Below are 25,598 nucleotides of genomic sequence, written 5' to 3'. Positions count from 1 at the left end.
ATGGCATGTGTCAGGCATGCCCCCTTGATAACAAATCCTTGAAGTAAAATTAGCATCCATCTTACCCTTGCTCTGTTCCATGAGGCTGTGCTGTATATGATATCAAGATTATGACCCGCAGTGCACTATAGCTGATTTCAGCAGAAGTGCCTCCCCCTTTCTGACCATAGGCTTGGCTGGTATCACTACATCACAACTCCTTTTCTCAAGGACATTCATACTTCTTGTCTTGCCATGTTTTCCAGAAAAATTGTAGAGTACTTGGACTAATTCCATGTGAGGTGATTAAATTGTGGTAAGTACATGGAGAAAATAGAATTCTGTGTATATTAAACAATGCTACTCTTGATGAAGGTGTCAATTTTATTCCTTCTTTTTGGAGACACAGACCCCCCATATATCTTCTAAATATAAATATGGCACGTTTCGAGACCCACTAAGAATCTTTGTGGCTACATCTGTGGAGAAAACATAGCCAGTTCCTGAACAAAATCTAGGGTAATCATCTTCCGGGTAAATTTCTTTCAGCATGTACCACTTGCTTGTATTAACACGATGGAGCCAGTAAAGTGGTCTGTCTTTGGAAGTGTAACATTCTGTAGAAACTTTTCAATCAAATAGTCCATATTCAAAAACATATCACTATCAGTTTTCAAAACAAAATTAGCTTTGAAGCAATAGATAGCAACCCATTTCATTCCCATTAGAGTTTTAAGAGTTAAGTTTTTGTAGGTGTCTACAAGTCCTGTTGAATGATGTCATGATAATGCCTGCTTTCTCTCAATATTGCTTGGTTTGGGATCTCCTTATTCACGCCTAACATAAACAAATAATTCCCACTCCTGGAACCACTTTTTTGTTCCTCTATGTCTTTCTGATTGCTTGTCTATGTTCATGCTCATCAAATGTCATTGCAATTAAGAGTATCAAGAAAAGGATTCTTTTTGTGCATTTGTTACATTTATCAATGAGAAAATGGTAGGGATGGAAATGGATATTGTTCTCTTGAATTCCATTGCTAATGCTTCTTGGCATGTTTGAATTTTCTTCTGGTTCTTGATTTTTCTGTGAAGACCCTTCAAAACTGCACATGAAGTTCTTTCTGAAAGAAACGTTTGTTTGGCTTTCATTGAACAGTATCTCTGTCAAGTATAAAAGTTTACTCCATTTTTGTGAAACTGGATTAGAGTTGAAATAGTTAAGTAATAGTTAAATAATGGGAAATACTGGGAATCAGGAGTATACATGTCATTAAGAGACAGAGGCAGCCAATCAAGAAATACACACATATATAGTTTCCCATGCAAAATTTAATTTATCTTGTGAATTTTGATTTTTACTTTTTTTTAAATAATCCATTTCTGAGTATCTTTTCCCCAAATTTTCTTCCTACAGAATGACAATTTCCTCTTCCTAAAGAACAACAAAATACAAAATTAGAAAGAATATTGTGTTATCTACTTTTTCATTTTTTCTTAAAATACACAATTGCTCAGTATCTACCACAAAAGCAATCAAAATGTAAAGGTATATATACACATTTTAAATACAAATAGATATTACTTGTCTATTTGAACAGGTTTCTGGAAAGCATATACAATTTCTAAATAAACATATTTTATAAATAAATAATTGCTTCATAATCCCTGTGGCTGGATCTTGTTGGGCTGTTTCAGATTTGTCAAGCCTTTTCCTCTAAGCAGGATTTTATAGGCATGGGCTTGTTAGACACCATTCCAGATGCCAGTATTGTTTAAAAATGACCATCTATTGAAGATTTGTGAGATTAAAATTAGGAAACATATGTTTTACTATAATTTAATATGATTAATATCATTAAATATTTCTAATTTACTCATATTACAATTACTGCAAATGTGACACAAATGTATTCAAAAGTTGAATTTAATGTGTTCTGAGGTATCAATGAGACACCACTTAACTTGCCAATTTATGCTGAACTGCTACAAAATCCTGTCAAACATGTTTGTATTTTTTTTGCAAATTGTGCATATGCAAAGAAGTTGCTGATACAAACCAATCTGCAGAAATTAATACTCTCAGAAACTATTTAGAATGGACAAACATTGGATGATATACTTTTAAAAAATGAAACACTGATATTATTTATCGTTATGTATTAAACATATGATTTCATTAAAATGGATTATTGTTCTATGGCTGATTTAATTGTCTATTTTAGGAATTGACTGCTGAATAAAGCAGTTACACAGCAAGGATTGGAGGAAGTAGAACTCAGCTGGGCTTTGCAAGAACAGGCATACTTAAAAAGACATTGAGCTGTACTACATGGTTAGGAAGGGATAAAGTGAAGTAAACTGAACAGCTACAGACATGTTGACAAACATTTCAAACATCTCTTATGCATGCGAGCAAGACCTAACTGTAAAATTAAGATTAAAAAAATAGGGATGGATGAATATTCCCAGTTTTGTTTCTTATCATATTAATGTTTACTTTAGTCAATATATTTGGTCCTATACTTTTAAACTAGCCCATTTCCCATGTTACAGTGAATGCATATACATTCTACATGTATTTATGTACATCTGTTTGTAAGAGCCAATGCATGTTCATTTTACAATCACATGATTGATTACTTTATATGATTACATGATTATGTTCAAAACTATGTTCATTATTCTCCTTTTCTCCGTTTTATTGTCACAACAACATTGTGAGGCTAAGTAGCTGGAGGAGAGTGACAAGCCTAAGGAAACTCAGTGAGCTTTAAGGCAGAGGAAGGAATATGAACCTGGGTATGACAGATTCTAGAATGGGAACTAAAGGAATCAAAACAACAAGTTGTATATACCTAAGCAAGGCATGTATTGTGTAGTAATATCATGTAAATCAGAACCATATATTACACATGAGTAAAAGGTAGTATGAATACTTATCTACTGTATCTACAATAATAAAGGAGAAATCATTGACAACATCTACAGATCAATTAAGATCCTCATCTGTGGTATTCCAGGATAACGATACTTAAATAGTATATAAGCACAGCCAGATACTTGATATAGAGGAGTCAATAGGCTCAGCTGATGAAAGCCAAAGTTCTTTAGTTTAGGACTACCAAGATCAGCATGGTTATCCCTTTCGTTCTTGCTAATTGGTTCCTCCTACATATGCATGCTAGGCTATCTCTACAGTACAATAATAGCCATTGTAGAAGCAGCTGTCTAAATGCAAGCACATAGTGAAGAGATTTAAACCATTTGAACAAAGAATGTGATTTCCTTACATCAGCTGCCTCATTGTCATCATACAGCCTAATAAGTTATGATGATATGCCCAATTTCTACTGAGAAACTGTACAGCACATAAAAATGAAAATCTTTCCAATCCCCGAGGGGACAGCTTTGATAATGAGATTTCTTTTCTGCAGTCTTATTCTTTTCACCAAATCTATAAAATTAAATTAAAATACAACTAAAATTAGTTTTCTAAAATTACTTTTTTACAATATGGTCTTGCTTGCCACCTACTGAGGGAAAGCTTCCTCATATTTTGCCTGTTTGGCATTATTTTCTTGGAGCACAACACTTTAGCTGTACAGGGCTCAAGTGAATGCCAGCATGGCATCAGTAATAGGAAGATTTGGGCTTAAATTCCTCTAGAACCATGATGGTAACTGGGGGACGTTCATGTCACAAAGAAGCATGTTAAGAAATATATTTTCAAAGGCTAATTATGCACACATGAATCAGGGCCATAGAGGGAGGGTATATGGAATTTAACCCCCAATGCTGTTATTTTCTGACCAATTTTAGAACAAAACTTATTTTACTCCTTTAAAATACTAATAGTAGCACAGGAAGCTGGATTTCATTTAGCAAAATCAAACAGCTGTTGAAAGATTAAGTCTTCGCTGCTCACTCTGTTCACCCATTCAAAATCTGGGCTGTGTACAGGTGCACTTTGGAGATTTGTGAATACCAAATTTGTTTTGCAATCGGCTTGTACAACCTAGAGGGTTGTTGTAAATCAGTTATTTTGAGAACTTGTAGGAAGGGCAAAATTAAAATGTCATAGATAAATACATGGGGAAGGGAGCAGTTTCTTTTGGCTTTTTAATATCTTATTCTTGCAAGAATGTCCTACAAATTTGATGCATGAATATAGGTTGCTTCCACAAAAGGATTTTTTGTCCCATGGACAGCAGGAAGACTCTTTAGTAAAGAGAAGGGTCCAGACAACAATGTGCCCAGTGTTAGCAGGACTTGTTTGACTCCCATTTCCCTCTTGTTTATTCCAGTGAAATTAAAAACTCCCTTTTAACCAAAGTAAAGGGGAAATTTTGGAATGGCTGCGAGCTCTGTGATCAGGTGGGTGCTTTCCATAGCCATCCCAGGAGCAAAGCTTCTGCCTCAAAAATGTCAAAGCTAAACTCTATACTTCTTCCCTGCTTCCAGCCCTTTAAATGTTTTCTTCATTACTTTGTTGAGTCCTGTGGTAGCTCAACCACAAAACTGGGGAAAAGAAGAGGAAGAAAATCCCTTTGAAGAGATTGGGGCTTCACAATGTACAGGAGAAACAGCAACAACATAGAAAGTAGCAAGGGAATGAGGCATGGTGGTGCTGTTCCTAACCTTTCCCCCACCATTTGCATTTCACACATCCCTCTGAAAGCAGGAGTAGACTACACAGTTCTATCTCATTTTTCTCCCCTCTCGCACACTTCATTGATCATCATGTTTAAAATGGCAGATCGAAACAAAAGATCAAAGTTTATCCAACCACAACAAAAAAATAATAATTACCTATTTACAAAAAAGGTGAATTAAATATCAATCATTAACAAAATATGTGGAAGAAAATGGGGAAAATATATAATCCATCTAATAATAAGAATATTAATGATTTTAAAATATTAGCTTAGGTACACTAGGGATCCCCAACAGGGTACCTACCAGCACTGTAGTGCCCTATAATATGTTTCCTGGTGCCCACTTGCACCTTCATCAAAGCTTCTCTTCTGCAAATAAAAAGCCACTCCTAATTTTCTTTGGTGCCCAGTACTCTACTGTTTTAAAAATGCCTATAGATAAAGAAAGGTTCAAGGCTCACTTACACAATCTACAAACAAACATTAGTAGTAGCAGTCTTTATTTACGGTCAATGACCAAATACTACAAACAAATAGGAAAAGTCCTGAAACCCTGATCTTAACAGTAACTGTCATTTCCTCATGGATTCTGGCAATCTTTCATAAACAAGAAAACTATTCATATCTAAAAATGATATGATTACATATAAAACAAATATATGCTTACATAAAACAAATATATGCTTACAATAAGACAGATCTCCCTCTTCAGTAACAGACTAAGTATCCATTTAGCAATCTGAATACTGAAACCTTTTTCCTTTCTCAACCATACAATGAACTTTAAGAACTCTTATTGTCTGTTCTTTTTTCTGGATCTTTTTCCTGTGTCTGATTGTGTTGATTCAACAGAAAGTAAGATTAACTTCTGTTATCTTCAGAGGGAGCAGGAAGTATCTCTAGCAATTAGAACAATTTCTGATAGGCTAAATTAGCAACTACTTTCCACACCCATACATTATCCAATGGTATTCTTTTATTAATCATAGCCATGCTCTCTTTTCCCATCTGAGTCTACCTGTGAGGAACAGGAGGTTGTCCTGCCCTGATGAGAAAATCAGACACACAGAGGAGCTTTTCCAACATCCAATCACCTTCAAGAAGAGGGAGGAGATGTTGGAGAGAACATAGGAGAAGAAGTTGAATTCTGCCTCAGGAAGAGAGCAGTTGGAGCTCAGGTCTGGCTCAGGAAAAAGAGCAGTCAGGAGAGGAATGCCTGAATCTGGAGCTCCTCTGACAATTATTGGAGTAAGAAAGAAATATTAAATTTAATATAAGTGTTTCATTGGAGGCCCGTTAGTTCAAAGTGAAAACTGGCTTAATCTTATATGCTTCCTGCAATGTTTTGCTGAAAGACAATTACAGAACTCCCTCAGCTAAAGAAAATAGAAGGTGGAATTGTTTCCACCTGCATGCTGGTGGCATTGTTTGGGCTGGACTTATGGTTTACAGGCCTAAGAACCTAAGAGCCAATGTTTAGAAGCTTTAGAGTACCAACTGTTATTTAATTAATTGAATTTTGTTATACTTGAAACACAAATGGTGAAGAAGCACACACAACAAAAAAACATTTCTGCAGTTTGTGCACCACTCCCTCGTGTTATTGGGAATGGGGCACAGTTTTTCTACAGCTCTTAAAAGAGATTTATAGCTTGCCTCCCATGGTGCTAAGTTTCTTGTAATCTTCTCTCTCATGTAATATAAAAGGCCGATAATGACGATATTTGTAGGAATGACAGAGACTGCAACTTAATTTTTAAAATACTCTACACCATGCCTAATCCTATTAAAGGAAAGGACTGTTTTATTGTTGAATATGTACTTCAGCTCAGAAGATTTTCTTAATTAGCATTCCTTCTTTTATTATTTATTATGGGGAAAAATATAGTTGCATAACACATAAAACAAAGGTTTCTTCTCCTTTAAAGCAAAGTAAACCTGATGAAAATTTTGCAAAAACATTAGTTCCTCAGCCTATACCTTTAGGAGGAATATTTAATCCAGCTGTTAATATGAATATAGACAATTCAAGATTATTGGACAGGCCAACTCCAAAGCAGCTGGTTAGGGACAAACTCGGAACATCTATACAACTTTTCTTCAAAGACTGGTGTGAACAAAGAATATATATATATATAAACCCCATAGAGCTGAAAGGACATACATCACAGAAAGCTAAGAGCAGTCAATACTTGGGGGGAGCCGACCTGGACTCCACCCCAGGAATGCCCCAACCAACCCCTCCCATGCTGGTGCTCTTTCAGATTTCCAGGTTCTGTGGCACTGGAACTCTGTGTCAACTGGCCACTGGTGAATCTCCCCCTCATCCAGGGAAAGTGCCCTGGGGAGGATATATATGCTGGGACAAGGGCAAATCCCACAAGTCCTTTTGGCCCCCCTTTGTATGGGGCTCTTAATCAGCCAAGTATCTAATATAAAAGAAATAAAGGGAAAAATTGAGAATATCATTTAAAAATAAATTGATATGCCGATGATATTGTTCTGTACCTAAATGAAATGCAGAATTTGAGCATGATATTAAAATACAATAAATTAGTTTGGAAATATTTCTGGTTATGAAAATTAATATTGCTAAAAGGGAGGCTATTTTGTTTAATGTTAAAGAAAGAAAAATTTGTCCATGTGGTCTGTTTGAATTTTTTAAAGTTAAATGGACTAGTGTTTTTAAATATTTTGGTATCTACATTCCAAAAAGACCACTAGAGATCTGTATTGCTTGAATTGTGAGGAGTTCACAAAGGAAATCCAAATTCTGTTATCCACCTGGTCACAGTTAAAATTAATATTACTAGATAAGATTAATTAAAATGCCAGTACTATGTTAATTGAATTTTCTGGTTTTGAATGGTCAATTAATGATACAAGAATTAGAGTTTATCTGGGTAACAATAGGTGCTTAAATGTTTATCCTTGGGGATTGGGTGGTCAATCAAATCATCATCATCATCATCATCATCATCATCATCATCATCATCATCATCATCATCATCAATAAAAAGCTGGCACAGCAAAGCACTGCACAGCCAATTTCTGGAGAAAATCAAAGACAAGGTGGATAATGAAAAGATCTGGCTGTGGTTAACAACTGGAACTCTGAAAAAGGAAACCGAATCCCTGATTTTAGCTGCCCAAGAGCAAGCCATCAGAACAAATTCGATCGAGGCCAAAATCGAAAAATCCTCAGATGATGCAAAATGCAGATTGTGCAAAGAAGCTGATGAAACTGTAGATCATGTCCTCAGCTGCTGCAAAAAGATTGCCCAGTCTGAGTACAGAGACACAACTCAGTGGCCAAGATGATCCGCTGGAATTTATGCAAGAATTACAACATAAGAACAGCTAAGAACTGGTGGGAACATTGTCCAGAGAAAGTAATGGGAAATGAGAAGGTCAAGATCCTGTGGAACTTTCAAATCCAAACGGACAAAGTGTTGAAACACAATACACCAGGCATCATCCTGATCGAGGACAATAAAGTGACCAGCATCAACATAGTGTCCCCAGTGACAGCAGGGTCATTGAAAAAGAACACGAGAAGGTCACTAGATACCGCCATTTGAAAATCGAGCTTCAGCGTCTATGGCACAACCCAGCTGAGGTTGTCCCAGTGGTAATCGGCACGCTGGGTGCCATCCCAAAAACACTTGGGCAGCACTTGAAACATCTTCGAATTGACAAAATTAACATCTGTCAAATTCAGAAGGCAGCCCTGCTGGGATCCGCACAAATACTACGCCAATACATTACAACTTCCTAGGCTTCTGGGTGAGGCTTGAATTGTAATGAAGGCCAACAACGAGCTAAAGATCTGGCAGCTGTGAAATCTACAACAACAACAACAACAACAACAACAATAATAATCTGAAATCATAACGGACATAGGATACATTTTCAAGATGCCCAGTCTAAGATCACAAAAGGCGCGAGGAGGCAACCAACACAAAGGAAACCCTGACCATCCATAAAGCCCCCTATAGGACTCAATGAAGTTATGCCACTCCTAATTCTGCCCCATAACAGGTAAGAGAGAAGGGTAGCCCAAAAAATGATGGAGCACTAGGGTGCAATGTAGAACGGTTGCATCTTTTCTTAGTGTCCTGATGCTCTAGATGAATGTGTGAACAGTGACAGTGTTACCAGATAGACCTATGGTAGGAAAGAAAAGCAGTGCTCTACCTGTCTCCCCTTGCCTTGGCAATACAGGTTAAAATGGATGCCATTTCCTCAGTCTGTACTGTGGTGCCTAGGCAAATCCTCCAGTCTCCCATTGGAATGTGGAGCTGCTAGCTACACCTTTTCTGAAGGCTGAATATCACTGTCTGGAAAATAATGCCCAAATCCTGAGAAATGGCCACAGCTCCTCGAAAACTGTACACTTGCTGTCTTGCCCACATACTAAACACCAGCCAGTCTAATATAATCAAGGTTTCCTGACAGCTATTCTTATCTCTCTAATTCTATCACTCCTTTCCTGCTTTCCTCCTGAGAGCCACCACCTAACTTTCAATTGGAATAACCACACATCGGCAATTTAATCAATTCCAACCTAAATATAACCAACCACTGGAAGCACCCCGGCTTTGATTGTTCAAGCGATTGTCCACTGCATTTTTGTCTCTCAGACAAGAGTGTTCTTTGTTTGGGAGGAATAGCTCTCTTAACAATGGTGGAGGGTCAAGTGTTCCTATAACTGGGCTGCCCACACTGCAATCTTTGCTCATTTTCTTCTGGATTAAGCTCTGGTCTAGCAGCACTGCAGTCAGTGCTGCTTTTACCCAATCTTTTGGAATCCAAAGTGGGTTTTGGACTCTGCCTTTTGGACCCTTCGTTTTCAAGATAGGTAATTATCACCCTTCCGGCAATGACCTACTCTATTCTAAACCTATCCCCTAGCCTCCCTCTAAATCTTAAAAATCTCTTGAATTATCTCTCTGTGTGTATTTTACCATTTGTGCTTGTGTAAATTTATTATTTTATTTTCTTCATAAATATGGTTGCACTTTACTTTCTGATTCCTGTGGTTTTCTGAAAGAGAAAGACCCCTGTAAACTCAGGTGGAAAAAACTCTGGTTACCCCCCCACCCTTGCAATGTAGGTTCTGCCCCTGATTATTCCACATCCAAAAGGGGACAAACCCTGCCATTTTGGGTAACAATAGGTGCTTAAAGTTTGTATGACAGCCACATTCATTTTAAACCCTGAAGCAGTTTGATCTCCACTGAGAATATTGGGCAGCCCAATCCAGAGGGGGGGGGGCAACTCTGGATCCAGAACAGCTTTGTACCAGCTCAGGTGCCCACTCCATTGGTGCTAGGTGCAAATGTGGCAGTGGAGGGGTGATTTACTGGGGGGGGGGTTGCTGCATGACTCAGTGGCACCCGATCTGGAAGTTGCTGTACTTCCCTAGGCCTGCTGTTGCAGAAAGCTGTGCTAGCATGGCTGGGGGTATTCAGAGGGTGGACCAGAGGGTGGAGCTGAATTTAGTCATCTTCCACTGCCCACCCAGTCCTTGCACACTGATGCCTTGGAGATACACAATGTTTTTTGTAGCATCTCTCAGTTATCCCCTATGAGAGATTTTTGCTGACTGCTTTTTTTGTTTTCAGGCTTCCTGTGCTGCTGGGAAGCCTTTTGGAGAGAGCAGGGGGGTGCTGGATTGGTGCCATTCCTGCCCACCCACCCAATCTGGATGGGGCTGTTAGTACCTCCTGTGCATATGAGAGAAGGCTGGATAGAATCATATCAGAGTACACATGCAAGGCTAGTGAAGCTTTCCAATACACACACTTTTGGTATAGCTGTTCATGCTAGAAGAACTTCCCAATAAGTGCTTAAACTGAAAGTAGCTGTGTGCTAGACATCTGGGAAAAAATAATGAAAGTCAGTGGGCATGGCTGTGTGCATTTAATCTTCACAAGGGTGACTAGGTCATTTCTTGGTTAAATCAAGTCAGGAATTGCTGGGTGTGCCCAAGAGGCAGTCATCTGCTCAAACAGGCAAGATCCATTTTCAGGTTAATTAGGCCTGTAATGAGGCAGCATGGTTCAGCAGCTGTGTCTCCTGTCTTGCTTTCAGGAAAAAAATTATGTATTCTGTTTGCGGCTCCTCTATTGCTCACCTGCCTGGTGACTCTAGGCACATTAGGGCCAAACTGGGTGGGACGGTAGATAGCAAAGCCATGCATTTAGATGTGAATCTTCCCAATCACAAAATAAAGGTGGCGGACACAGATTTGAATTGCAGAAAGTGTGTGCAGGACAGCTTCAGCTTATTTTTTGCTCTAGTTGACCTCCCTCCAGAAGAATTGAGATGTACTTAGATGGATAGGTGGGTTTGGGTAGGAGTGGGTGACAGGAGGCAAGGTCTGCACTTTCACCAGTATACACAGGTGCTGTAAGAATTGTACATCACCTGTCCAACTTTTTTAATTTATCCCCACCCTTCCATCTGTCAATGCAATCCTAAAAGCAACACTATGGAATTATTTTGCCCTTTCAAACAGCCTGACAACCATATAGGTAGTTGCCACAGTACACAAGAAATGTCACATCAATAACATATAAAGTTATTGGAAACGCAAATGCATTTCAGAATTGAATTGAGGAGGTTAACTTAGTCTTCACACGACTTAATAACATTAGTCATGCCATGAAGGGATCTTCCATGTCCTCTAGCATGGTATATGCTATCGTATCTACAGAACTGGAATTCATAGTAAGACTCTGTTACTATCTATCTTGCACTTATGGATTTGGAATCGTTAGTAAATTAATAAAGGTAATTGTTTCTTCTCACAGATTTTTTACATTATCCAGATTCTTCCTACTTTGCTAACTTATTAAGAATTGACTCATTCACTAATTGGACTGGATCTCATTTTCACCTTGCTCTGCAATACATAATACATTTATGCCTTATGAAATGTTCTTGGTAACCCCTCCCCCCAGCATTCTGTATCTTTGGGCTTTTAATTTATTTTTAATTCAGTTTCCCAGGCCCTGTTATAAACTAGGCCCAAAGGAACTTGTACACTTCTCATTATCATTTTCTTTTCTTTTTGGAAAGGGAAAAAATAGAAAATGGGACAGTAAGAGAAATCAAGAGAAGGAGAAAGGCACATTATATGAGGTATTAGGAACTTTGGGCTGAGATGTCACCAGTATGCCGATGATTCCCAGCTCTTTCTATTGATGGGCAGTCAACCAGACACCATCCCTAATGTTCTGGCTGAGGGCCTGAGGCCATGGTGGGATGGTTAAAGCAAAAATTAATTCACTGAAGACAGAGGTCCTGTGGCTAGGCTGGGGTAGATTGGATCAGGCAAACTAATTGCCAACCCTTGATTGAGTACAATTAAAGTAATCTAACTCTGTCAGGAGTCTGGGAGTGATCCTGGGTACTTCTGTTTGGAAGCCCAGGTCACCATTGTTGCCACATCAGGGTTTTTTTTTTGCCATCTTTGATGGACCTGGCAACTTGGTATCTCACTATGAATAAAATCCCAGTTTGTCATGGATGTCTTATTGAAAGTTGTGCATGGTCATCTGCATTTCTTAGCAATTTCAGACTCTTTAAGAAGAGAAGAAGAAGAGTTTGGATTTATATCCCCCCTTTCTCTCCTGCAGGAGACCCAAAGAGGCTTACAATCTTCTTGCCCTTCCCCCCTCACAACAAACACCATGTGAGGTAGGTGGGGCTGAGAGAGCTCTGAGAAGCTGTGACTAGCCCAAGGTCACCCAGCTGGCATGTGTGGGAGTGTACAGGCTAATCTGAATTCCCCAGATAAACCTCCACATATCAGGTGGCAGAGCTGGGAATCAAACCCAGTTCCTCCAGATTAGATACACGAGCTCTTAACCTCCTATGCCACTGCTGCTCCTTTACCATCCAAAGTTGTCAGGAGTGGCAGAAAGTAAGAATTGAGACATAAAGTGTAAATTAGCACAATTATGTGATCATGAGACTGGTTTAAAGTGGAATCAGAAACCACTGTGTGCCACTTTTGTGTCTTCTTCATATCATACTTTGATTTGGACCTGTTTTGCTTGATATTGTGGCTGTTTGCTCTCACTTTGATATTTTACATTTGTTTGTTATTATTTCTTCTGACAAGTGGATTTCTAATTTCAAAATTATGAGCCATAAAGGAAAAGAAATAAAAATAATTGCCAACCTTCTGCCACTGATGATCAGAAGAGGAAATTCCCTGGTTGAAAACAGTGACCTCTCAGCTGGAAAAACAATCCAAAGAGCTAAAAAGGCAGTCAGAAAATTTTTCCTTCCTTCCTTTTGGATGGAAATAGTCCCCCCCCCAAATGGTGTTTAATTCATAGTATTTTTATGACCAAGATGACATGGTGTTTTTAGAAGAAACTCATATAATGCCAAAGGATAAGAATTGCTTATGTTAGGATTGGATTGGTGAGGCATTTGTTACCAATATATTTAATGGATCTAAGGGTATTAGTATATTGATACAATAAGCATGTTTCTTTTCAGGTGCAGCAAGAAATTTTATTTCCAAACTAGCAGGAAAGCCCATTGTGGAGGGAAATGCAATGGACCCTAGCAAAGAGGGGGGGGAGCCAACATTTCTCCCCGGAATGGGTTTTACCAGGGCCATAGCAGCCCCCCTTCTCCTGGCATGATTCTTCCCACCTACCTTGTCCAGAGTCAGTGGCTTGGGGTGGGGAGAAGTTGTGTGGCTTGGGGTGAAAGGTGTGGCTTGGGGTGAAGGAGAGTGGGAGGTGTGGCTCAGGGTGGAGGGAGGGTGGAAAAGTGAGGCTTGGGGTGGGGGAGGGTATAAAGGTGAGGCTTGGGATTGGGGAAGGGTGGGAAGGTGTGGTTTGTGATGGGAAGGGTAGGCAAGTGAGACTTGGGGAAGGTGAAAATGAGTGGCTTGGGTGGGAGAAGAGGTGGGGGAAGGATGGGAATGTATGGCTTGGGGTGGGGAATGGTGGAATGGGGAAGCTTGGGGTAACAGGAATGTTTGTGGGCTGGCTGAGCAGTGGGCAGTTCTACACATAAACTTGAAATGTAAGTCCCATTCAAGAATGTCAGATTTACTTTTGAGTAAATCTACTTTTGTTGCTCCCACAGTTTACAAAGAACCAAAAAGGCCAGGTTGTACAGTCACTTCTTTATGTATTCTGTCCTAAAAAAGTGCAGCTGGGATGGAAATTCATTCATTCTCAACTACATTCATTCTCGGCTTCATCAGCAGGGTTTTTCATGATATCCCAATGAAATGATTCATTCATTTATTCATATTTCATTTATACTTTTCTTCTTAATGGAAACCCAAGGAAGTTTAGCAGCCCAATCCAGAGTGCATGCCTGTCAGGAATGCTGCTGTTGCTGTGCTTCCACCAAAGGGCTTTCAGATAGCATGGGAAGGATAAAAACAACAACAAAAGCCCCAGCCACCTGGAAATCATCCAATCAAAAAAAGAGAACTTACACCACACTCTCAGGTGGCATAGTTTCATACTGAAAACCCAGTGGAAGCTGGCTAAAGTCAACTTCACCCATGGGAATACTCCCAGCCCACCACCTCCCCTGATGCACTGATGTGGCGTTTTTTTTTCTAATTCATGTGCTACAGGGCTATGCAGCACCTGCCTGCTGATCTGTGTGCTTTCTTTGCTGCTGTGTATGCCCTTATCCCAGTGGGGCAGACATCCACATTGGTGTGAGCCCACACTGCATACATAACTGCATTTACCTCTTCCCCCTGGATCGGGCTGTTAATCATTCTCTTCCATTTTAACATATAGAAAAATGAAGGGGTAGGCTAGAGCTGACAGTGATTGCACAAAGTTACCTGGCAAGCTTCTATAGCAGAGCTGGGCTTCAAATCTGGGACCCCATATCTTACTATCGCTAGCCACTTTACCATGCTGGCTCTCGCTAACCGTATCAGTAAAATCCAAATAAGTTTTGAATTTTTTAAAATGTACATTTCTTCAGATTTAAAACAAAGTGAAACTACTTCAAAGTAGCACATCATAACTGAAAGTTCCCCTACTCTGTAATATTTGCAAGTTTATCAAAGTTCATGTCAAACCATTTTTTTCGTCCCTGATAATAATAATACCCTGTAACTTGTGCTTTGCGTCACTTCTTCTTTGAAGATTCAGAGAGTGGTCTTTAGATTCAGTATCATTCCACTGTCACATCTGTCCTATGAAATGCCCTGTGTATGGAAGCTAACTCAATATTAACTTTTAAAAGAATGGTATAAAGATTTTTTGAAAGTTCTGTTTTTCACTCCTGAGGAGTTTCCTGAACATGAAAAGACCATAATTTGTCAGTAGGTGGCTAGTATTGCTGTACTTGTGGTTGGCATGGGGGACAGCTATTTGACTATTAGATGTAGCGATTATTAGAATTATTATACTAAGCTTAGCCAATATGCTTATCTGCATAATTATGAGTTTTTTATAATGAGAAGACTCATTAGAAAGGACAGACCATTTTCAGACCCAAGCCACTTCACCTCTTGTTGTCAACTGTTAATTAATTTTATACAAAATGCTTCAATTGCAGTTATTCTTGACAGTTAGAACTGTGTGGTGGCAACAGTTCTAGCAGGGATACAGCAACCCTAGTTAAAATCCCTTTTCAGCTATAAAGTTCACTGGCTAGCTTTGAACAAGTCATTATTTTTCAGTTTAACCTACCCCAGAGGACAGTCATGAAACTGCTCTGAACCCCTTGAAAGGAATGGCATTATATAAATGTAACAAATTCTTCTAATCCATGAACAGCATGTGGCCTCTTTATTTCCTTCCTTTCTTTTTTGCCAATATAAACCCCAGTTACTACTTATACATATATTAGATATTTTTTCATTTTTTGGAACACTTTCTTGGAAAGATTTGCATGAATTTATTTCAAAATTTGGACTTGCATTAATGACTTGGCATTCTTTTAAAACCACTTTCGCTTATAATGATTACAGCAATTTGAATAACAAATGGCTCCATTATGCATGAAGGAAATTAAACACTTTTAAGATGCCAGTGCAAAAAGAAATGCATTAATTATATTTAATGGCACTTAATGATTTAAGAACTTTTGGAAAGTATTTATTTGCTAAGGTTTCTTAGTTTTTTTTTAAAAGGTCTTATTCGATTTCTAGAACTTTTAAAAAATATTTCGTCTAGTGTCACATGTTGTTTAGAGTTTTAAAACTGGCAACATATTTTTATATACTGATAAATTTGTAAATACTTGCCACATATACATTATTGATCTTGAGACATAATTCTCTACCTTTGCTAGAGGAAAACTAGCAATGATGGGCTAGATTTTGAAATAGAACAGCAGGCAGCTTTGGCCTGATGTAGTCATGCAGCAGAATGAAGTGACAGAATTCTAAAGTGGTAGAATAGGCAGAAGCATGTAAGGGAAGGGGTCACATTTTTAATTTTCCCCATTTAAAAATGTCTGCCCATATACAATAAGCACATCAAGGAATAAACAGATGACTGGCAGCCCCAAGGAGACTAGGAAGAGTGGAGTATATCCAATTGGTGTTTGTTGATGCTGTGACATCACTTTCAGCTGTCTAACTGGAAATTATGTCACTACTACATGGGACACTCTAAGATACATTTGAAACTCTAGTTTTGGATGAATCCTAGAGCATCCTCTGTGGCTATGGGTCACCTGATTACATTGTCAAAGACAACATGATGGTACCAACTGATAACATTTTGATTCCTCCATTCTCTTGCTACCTTATAGGCTCTACATTCACATGCATATGCGCAGGCAGTGATTGAAGCCTGCAAAAACAATCTGGGCTGCTGTTGCGCCTTCGCATGGAGACTCTTCTCTTTTTTTATTTACTTCCCACCAATGGGAATGCACAAATGAACCTCCACAGCCATGTTGTTGTCTCATGATATGACCATCTGCACCTGAGTAACTATGCAGATGTAAGCCGTGAAAGTGAAAAGAAGGAAAACAGAGGCAAATAAAGCACCTCCTGCCTGGCCATTCCCTTGTCAGCAGCTGCCACCTGGGATTTTTAAAAGACTTGTGAATAGCATGATTCTTTAACAAAATGGGATATGTATGAAATGGGTTTTTACCATCCAAAACCAATGATTTTTTTACTGTCCTACACCCATGTTTATTGGCCCATGCAGAGGGGGCCATAGAGTGGTGGTAGGGGAACAAAGTGATTGGCAGGATGTTGCCCACAAAGCGGGAAATGTGGCCACCCTACTGGCTTTTTACATCCTGTGCTGTTTTATCACTTAAAGAAAAGTAATAGCATAAGAGAAGTTTGAAATATAAATCCTCATTTTAAGTATGAAGTGGTACAGTCTATTTTAATATGTCATTACTCAATTGGCCTGTGGCATCAGCCTTCCTGATGGCTGCTGTCCTTACCCACAGTTATTCCAAGTGGTGGTAGAAAATTTTCTTGTTAAATGTCAGCACACTCTGGCCACTATGTGACTTCTGGAGAAAACTCAAAAGTGATGTAGGATAGCTCATTCTCATCTCTTTTACTGGCATAGAATAAATACACAAGATATATACCTTGTCTCATGAATTTAACACAAACATAGAGGGATAATAAAATAGAGGGATAATAAAATTAGTAGTTCGACATTTGCTTAAATCAGTTCTAAAACTGGGCCAAGTGCTGTTAATCCATTTCCTTGGCTTAGAAAAATTTCAGTAGTACCAATTCCCTGACATATTTTGCTAGCTTTGGGGAGGAGCTGGGGGGGGGGGGTGGTAGCCTTTCCTAATTTTAAAATATATTCTTCAGTAGCAAGTAGCAACTTCTGAACAAAGGAATTAAAAGCACAATTTCTTGATTCCTAAACAAAATGAACACCGAAACTCTGATGCCACACTAGTTGCGTTAATGCAAAGAGAGTATACAGAGAAATGAGAAGGATCCCACCTCAGCAGCTGGGTCGCATTGGGTAACCTTAGCAGAAACAAGTTGAGGGAAAAGAAAACACAGGGAACCCAGGCAGTTTTCGTTCACTTCAAAGAACAGAAGGGTTTTATTCCTTGTTTCCAAAAGTACAAAACAGTCTGACAGAGTGCAGCGCAGCAACTGGATAACCAAAGCACGCATAGACCAAACTGTTCTGTGCATACATATAGAGACATTCAACCAATCAGGGAGCAGTGATGCAATCACACATGATGTGCTTAGTCATGGTTGCATCACCCACTGAAACTCCAGGTGAAAGGTAGAGTATTGCATCAGCCAAGCTTGTCAAGTAGATTTTGGTTTGATCTTAACTGTCAAGTCCTAACACCCCTTCCCAAAAAACTACTAAGTGAGCCCAGCACCCTTTTATTACTTTCAGCTGTTCTAACATTTGTCTGATGCTTCATTCTGGGTGACACAGCTTTTTTAGTAAACCTTACATCAGCAACATTTCGCTCTGTCCTTCAAATATATAGGCGAAGTTGAATAGTCTCCATTCTGTAAAATAGGGCTCTCTAACATTCCTGGTACTTTACTCTCTATGTACTTAGTTCTTCTTGTCTTCATGTTTGTAGAGTCTCTGCTAAGCAATGCGATGCAGGTCTGTGGAATCATCAAACCACGCATTTTCATAGGCTTCTTTATGGATTCACTCTAACTCCAGTTAGGCAGTGTCTCAACCCAAAGTAGTTCTGAGAACATGTTTCCAGACAATGCGCAGAACTCAGTGCATTCTCCCAGAAGTGGGACATTGGTGGCTGATTGTGGTCTGTTTTCTAGGAACACCAGGTGTATAGCTAAGCGCATCACCATACTGGAATGACAAAACCAGTACAGGACTTCCCCTGTCACCACAGTCTGCAAAATAGAACTTATCTGCAATAGCATCGCAACTCTGTGCTTTGCAAGTGGACTGGGATCAGTAAACCATGATTAGCAGTTCCTTTTAAGTACCCAACCACATGTTTAACACCCTCCCAATCATGTTTGCTGGGCTTGCTAAGCTTTTCTGCTTAAGCGCGACTAACAGCAAACAGCTATATCTCGGGCGTGTCCTAGTTAGATATATGTAGGAGACTACACTACAAGTCAGATTTATTACAGTTCAGGATTGCTTAGAACTCTCCCACTTTCACTAACTTTCTCGGAAAAGTCTAGGGACATTGGTTATTTGTGGCAACCCCTTTGCCTTTGGACAATCCTAGTCTTAGCACCAACTCCATTTATTTTGTTCCTTCCTGACTTAGGAGATAACCCTGCCTTTGGGTGTAAGATATGACATCAAATACCCAAGTAATGTTTGATAAAACCTAAGTCCTTTTTTGTGGAACATTACAATGTCACTGAGTTGTTTTGTACCATTTGTCAAAGTGTTGTGTGGATCTTGCACACACACATAGATCATCATCATAACGAAGAATGGCCTCTTTGATTCTTTTCTTAGTTCCCCTGGATGTATAAATACTGATGCATCAGCAACAGACTTCTTAAACCCACAGTTTAAGCAATGTACTGTTCAGTTCATTATACCAGTTAGCACCAGCTTGTTTTAAACCATACAAAGAACGATGCAAAAGATAAACAGTATTTGGGTTCTGCTTCTTCCATACCCTGGTGCAGGCTTCAGATAAAATTGCTTCCCTTTCAGATTTAGCATTTAAAAGCACACTGGAAGTCATAATGCTTCACCATAAAGCCTCTCTTTCTTACTAGCTGTTAATGCAAGCATGAAAGCTCTCAAAGAGACTCGAATTAGGTTACGTGTTGGGAGAATAGGTCTGGCTCTGCGGTAATTCAGCAAACGGTCTTGGACACAACCCTGGGCGACACGCCTTGCTTTATACCTTTTAGTACCATTTGGCAGCTCTTTCCTCCGAAACACCCACTTTTACCCAATTGGCCTCTCCTCTCCTTCTGGCAAAACAGGTCTTGAAGTAGAAACACCTGTTGTTGCACTACCTGGCGTATTATACTCCTCAGCCATGAAAGCTTCACGCCAGAGCTCTATTTCAGCTGGCGGTAGCTTTAACATCATCTTTATAGGAAGCTTGGCTCTGAATTACCTGTATTAACTTGACAAACATAGACGTTTGAGAAAACCCATACCTGTCAGGAGGTATCCCTTTTGTAGACCCTATCAGAGGTACGAGGCACCTTTAATTTGTTTCTCATCTTCTTCACTACTGCTAGTGCTTCACGCTGTCTTGCAGCCCTTCCCTTCCTTCTACAGCTTTCTTCCTTGGACGTTTTACCCACTACCTGGAAGCAGTTGGTTGACCTTTGAGGCTGCTGCAGGCTGCTGCCCTGGCAGTTCTGTTAACCCCTTCATGCTGGAGTGTGAAAGGTAGCAAAACCTCTGTGTTAGCATGGATAGTTTCCCATCCTGCATGTACTGCTTTTTTTCCAAAGTTTGCACTCTCGAGAGATCACAACCTTTCCATGTAGGAGATGTGCAAAGGAAATGAAACCTTTTGTCCCAGATTCACTTAACTAAGGGAAACCTCAATCTCCCACTCCCACCTCTGATCCCCTTCCGCTCTTTGGTACGTCCAGGTACCAGCACATTGGCATAACTGCCAAAGATATGCAAAATGATCCAGAGATGGATCTTTCTCTGGTACAGCAAAAAAAATAAGGAGTCTGGTTCACACTCAGAAGACCATACTCTGTTGGTCAAGTATGTGAAAGTGTTCACAGCCCTCAGCCCAGAAAATGTTCAGACATGTTGGCATCCAGAAGCAAATAGCGTTTTATAGTATGGAGAACCCCAAATTTCCCTCCTCAGCAACCTCCCAAGGTTTTCAAAAAAGGAGAGAAAGTGGGTTGGTGCTTTCTGTGACATTATGCCTTTCTTTCTCAACCAGTTCTGGGAACTCCAGAAACCCAGGAACTCACCTCCTCCTGTCTGTTTTGGAGGCAAATACACTTTTATGTGAAAACTGTCTTTCCACCCATTGCCACCCACTCTTTAAACCTTTGGGGTAAGCCTCTGAAACTTCTTGGGGATTTCCAGGAAAAGACTTATAGGTGAACTCCTGCTATAGTCATCCAATTAAAACCATGTGGTACTTTGCATGCCCCCCTGACTGGGTTGAAATGGTCCAGAAAGGTCTGCATGAATTAAACTGCAAATCGGCTCTATCTGAGGCTGTCTTGGGTGCTTTTCCTTCCTTAGAAGGAAATGCTCCTTTACTTTGGCCTTACTGCACACGGAGTACAATCAAGATAATTAGGTACCAGGACTTGGCTTTCAAACCTACACAACTCTGGATACATGTTTCCTAGCACTTTGAAACTGGCATGTCTCCCAGCACACGCAGTGCATATAATAATGAATACAGTCATCATGCATAGGTTTGTTAACTGCATTAGCCAATGCTTTGTCCTACATCATTGTTATGCTTTTAGCTGATATAAGTAGTTATTCTGCAGTATACTCTGTGGTACAGGAGCTCCTCCCTTGTTTCTTAATAGAACAGGTCTGCCCACTTAAAATTCCACCCAGACATAACTCCTCAGCTGTCAATCTTACAACGCTTTTAACAAACAAGAATTCAAATAGAAGGCACAAAATATACATTACTCAGAGAGCCATTTAGAGCAGTGGAACAAATGTTTATCCCTTTGGCAGATTGCACTCCTTTGCTGGCTTGGGTGCTATCAGCTAAACAAAGCGTAAGGTCAATAACAGGTCATGACTGCATTGGTCTCAGTAAGGAGACTTTCCTTATTCACTATATATGCCTCCAGAACAAGCAGAGTCAATGAGCCATATAGTGAGTTGGGAGTCCTTCTCCTTGCTTGTTACCAGGAAAGTAAATGCTTGTGATTCCTGTCTGTTAGCCTAAACTTTCCAAGGTGGCTTTGTTCTTCCTCTGCGCCACTTTTTGCATTTGTACAGGCCGATTACCAAAAAATGGCCACAGGATTCCCACGCCAACGGAAAACATGTTTTTCTCAGCTTTAGGAAGTGGGGCCACGGCAGAACTTCAGCAGGAAAATCCCTCACTGATGATTTCTCAGCCGTGCTCTCAAGCTGGTAGTCCCTCTGCTTCTGGTGGTCCTGAAGCTTGGCTTGGCAGTGACGTAATCCAAAGTCAAGCGTAGACTCCGCTTTACAGCTCTCCGGAAACCGCTTCATACCAATCTGGTCCCAGCTGCTAATATCCAACGCCACGAGAAGCAACAGATAAAGCTTTGTGGGGAGTCTTCAAACTGTAAACCTCCATCAGCGAGCTGTGCAAACAGTTCACGCATCTGCTTCAGATGCTCAAACACAGATCCTCCTGGCCTCAGTTTGAGATTTGTAAAAGTTGGTTCTTGTAGAGGAGTGACCTTTGCCCCTGCCGACTCCACGCTGGATAGATGCCTTTCAAAGCCTTGCCCACGCCTTTGGCTGCAGTCTCAGCTTCGCGAGATGCAAACCAACTGTGAGTTTTCCACTCAAGCTAGCACAATAGACGCACGTGCTGTTTTTTCATCTGCACGTCAGCTTCCAGCAAATCCGTAAGGGGGGCCGGGCTGGAGGGTAGAGGATAACATTCCACAGCGTCCTCCACAGAAGGGTGAGATAGCTCTGCATCTTCTGGCTCCAAGCCACATAGTTATGCGCATTCAGCCTCTCAAACAGCAAGTCGGGACATAAAAGCCATGGCGCAATAGCTTGAGCTACATGGTGACGAAAGCGCCACTCACCGTTACCAATTTGCAGCACGTAGGAGCTGGGCCCATAACCTGAGAAGGATCCACTCAGCAGCGGTCGTGGTAACAGCAGAAGCAGTTGAGGAAAAGAAAACACAGGAACCCAGGCGTTGTTCACTTCAAAGAACAGAAGGGTTTTATTCCTTGTTTCCAAAAGTACAAAACAGTCTGACAGAGTGCAGCGCAGCAACTGGATAACCAAAGCACGCATAGACCAAACTGTTCTGTGCATACATATAGAGACATTCAACCAATCAGGGAGCAGTGATGCAATCACACATGATGTGCTTAGTCATGGTTGCATCACCCACTGAAACTAGGTGAAAGGTAGAGTATTGCATCAGCCAAGCTGTCAAGTAGATTTTGGTGATCTAACTGTCAAGTCCTAACAAGAAAGTCATAGCCTAAATGAACTGTAAGACAAAATAAAGGCAGAGAATCTGAGCAAACTATGGCGGATTCTGCATGGGTCAAAAACAGCGGTGTGAAAACGGTGTGAAAACGGTGTAAAATGGTTTAAAACGGTGTAAAAGAGTTTACACTGTTTTCACTCCATTTTCACACCGCTGTTTTTGGCCCATGCGAAATCTGCCCATAAGAGAAAGAGAAAAGCTGCCAGAAAGTGTCAGAGTTAATTAATATTGAGTGAAGTCTTCAAAGTATTGGTGGCCTTGTTTTGATTATATTTTATTTTGTAAAAAGTTTTGCTTGAAACATTGAAATTACCTATAAGTTATTAATAAAATCTTACTTTGAAGAAACATTAGAATCCCACCCAATTTTCTTTAGGGCCACATAGGCCATCCACTTTGCCTTATAAGCTCGTATGCCCTATCAAAAAGAGATAAGAGTTTTTAAATATATATATTTGCCACCAGGAAATATATATACCGTATATACTCGCGTATAAGTCGACCCGCATATAAGTCGAGGCACCTAATTTTACCACAAAAAACTGGGAAAACTTATTGACCCAAGGTGAGGTCAAGGGTGTCGAAATGCAGCAGCAGTTGGTACCCCTCAAAAATAAAAAAAGATACGCCATTAAAATTACATCAATTGAGGTAATCAGCAGGTTAAATGTTTCTGAATATTTATTTCAAAGAAAACCAGTAAACTGGCTCTGTAAGTGGAAAAGAGGGTCAACAAGAACAATATGGTATCAACAATAACTTTAAAAGTACAAAAACCTTAGCTCAACCAGCAGCCAAGTTTTGCTAAAACAATAAGAGTTAAAAATCCTCCAAAACTGGATCTTCGCCATCATCATCTGGGTCTGTCCAAATGTAACCCAACTTAGATTTTAGAAAGAGGGACATACTGACAGAAATGGGCAGCATCTACTACGCTTCCATAGTCACAAACAATGGGGGATAAGTATCTCCTTTGGGGGTCAATAACTTTGGATCTCCTGATCCAAACTTCACTAAACCTGGGCTTTGCATTTCATAAAGAGACTCTCCTGATGAGACCAGCCATGCTCAGTAGAGGTTTTGGTTCAGAGGGTCCAAAGTTATGGACCCTCAAAAGGGTAGCTCCATCTACTAATAGCTCCCATTGAAAACAATGGGGAATGGGGGCACCTCATTTGGGGGTCCATAACTTTGGACCCCCTAAACCAAACTTTACCAAACTTGGCTGGTACCATCAGGAGTGTCTTCTGAGGGTATCCTGAAATTTTGGTGCCGCTAGCATAAAAACTGCGCCCCCTGCTGGCCGGCAAAGTAAAAACACACAAAAAAATTTAATGGCCCGCGTATAAGTCGAGGGGAGCTTTTTCAGCATTAAAAATGTGCTGAAAAATTCGACTTATACATGAGTATATACGGTATATATATATGTTTATTTATAAAGAAAAAGAGTGGACATTGCATTTGGTGGCTGCAGGTGGGACGGTTATCACAGTTATGGATGAAGGGTAATTAATTTCTTTTGTTTATTTGTTTCATTGCCACAGATTATGGAAAGATCATTACCAAAGAGGCCCCTGTAAAGATTAATTTGAAGGATTGTAGGGGAATTAGGAAGAGGAGATGGAAAAGGTTAAAGCACAGGCAAGGACATTCAGGAGATGGTAGACATAAGGAACAAATGTAGAGACATCTGTGCAATAAAGCATGAGGGGACTTTATGGTGATTATTTACCAGTAACTCACTATTAAATCTATATACTGACTTCCAGTCAATTTCAGCTGAGATATTCCACTATTAAAGGCAATTAAAATAAACAGTTATTTGCTCAATTATTAACATAAACATTTCACAAAAAGCCATCTTGATAATTAAATCCACGTTAAAACAAGCAATAAAATTTATTGTTCAACTAGCGGGGCCCAGCCACACATTGCTGTGGCAATTGTTCTCATCACAGTCCGCAACCCACACAGATGTCCATGCAGGTCCAATGATCTGCAGCATAGCTTTTTGGGGTGGTCAAATGGAATCCCTCTTTCCCTTTTCAATTCACATTGTTATATGGTGGTGTCTTTTTTTTAGTGTAAGGTAACCCTTTCCATTCCACAACGGAACTGTCAACTAGGAGTGCTTAATCCCGCCTGTCCATGAGGTTGGGTTGGACACACACAGTCCTGGCTTCTGGGTAAGGCAGAACTGTAAGTGCCGGCTATCCTAGCCTCAGGCAGCAGAAACAGGGTGGTGAGACGCTCAGATCGAAATAGCCCCATGGGTTATTAAAGGGCCACGTGCAAAAGAAGCGGAGCCGGTAGTGTTGGTTCACCCCCACTCCGCGGATTTTCTTAGAAGAAAAAGGCAAACTCCAGCTCGCTTTTAGTAAAAGAGAGCTGTGGCGAAAATGGGTGAGGAATGGGTAAGTGGTGGTTGGATGTGAGGGAGGGCAGACTGAGGTGTGTGAAGGTGAGCTGGATGTGTATGAGAGTATGTGTGTTGTGTGGTAGCAGTGGGTGAGGCACAGAGAGTGAAAGTTACCTGCGTGTAAGGGGGGGAACCCCACCTGATATCTCACACGGCAAAGTGTGTATGTGTTTCACTTCCGCTCGTATTACCTAACAGTATTACCTATTTACTGTGCTCATCTCTGGCCATCTGCATGAATATTCTAAGGGCATACCAACCCCTCAGGCCACAGACATGCTGCACGAACATTCTAAGGGTGACAGTTAAACACAGCCAGCTTCATGGCCTGGTGCGCCAGGAAAAAGACGTTTTACCTGGCTCAGGTATGGATTTTCAGCAATTTGAAGGTCCGATTACCTGACCGCAACAGGGAGGAATGTCATGTGAAAATTTGAG

At 40.2% G+C, this 25,598-nt stretch overlaps 1 pseudogene; it reads right to left on the bottom strand.

The window, feature by feature from the left end:
* Window positions 1-205: 205 nt before the first annotated feature.
* LOC125433329 lies at window positions 206-1,035 on the bottom strand (annotated as a pseudogene).
* Between the last annotated feature and the right edge of the window lie 24,563 nt (window positions 1,036-25,598).

Source organism: Sphaerodactylus townsendi, linkage group LG05, assembly GCF_021028975.2.
Source record: "Sphaerodactylus townsendi isolate TG3544 linkage group LG05, MPM_Stown_v2.3, whole genome shotgun sequence".
Taxonomy (NCBI): domain Eukaryota; kingdom Metazoa; phylum Chordata; class Lepidosauria; order Squamata; family Sphaerodactylidae; genus Sphaerodactylus; species Sphaerodactylus townsendi.
Note: the sequence above shows the minus strand (reverse complement) of the source record. Positions and strands in the feature narration are given on the sequence as shown.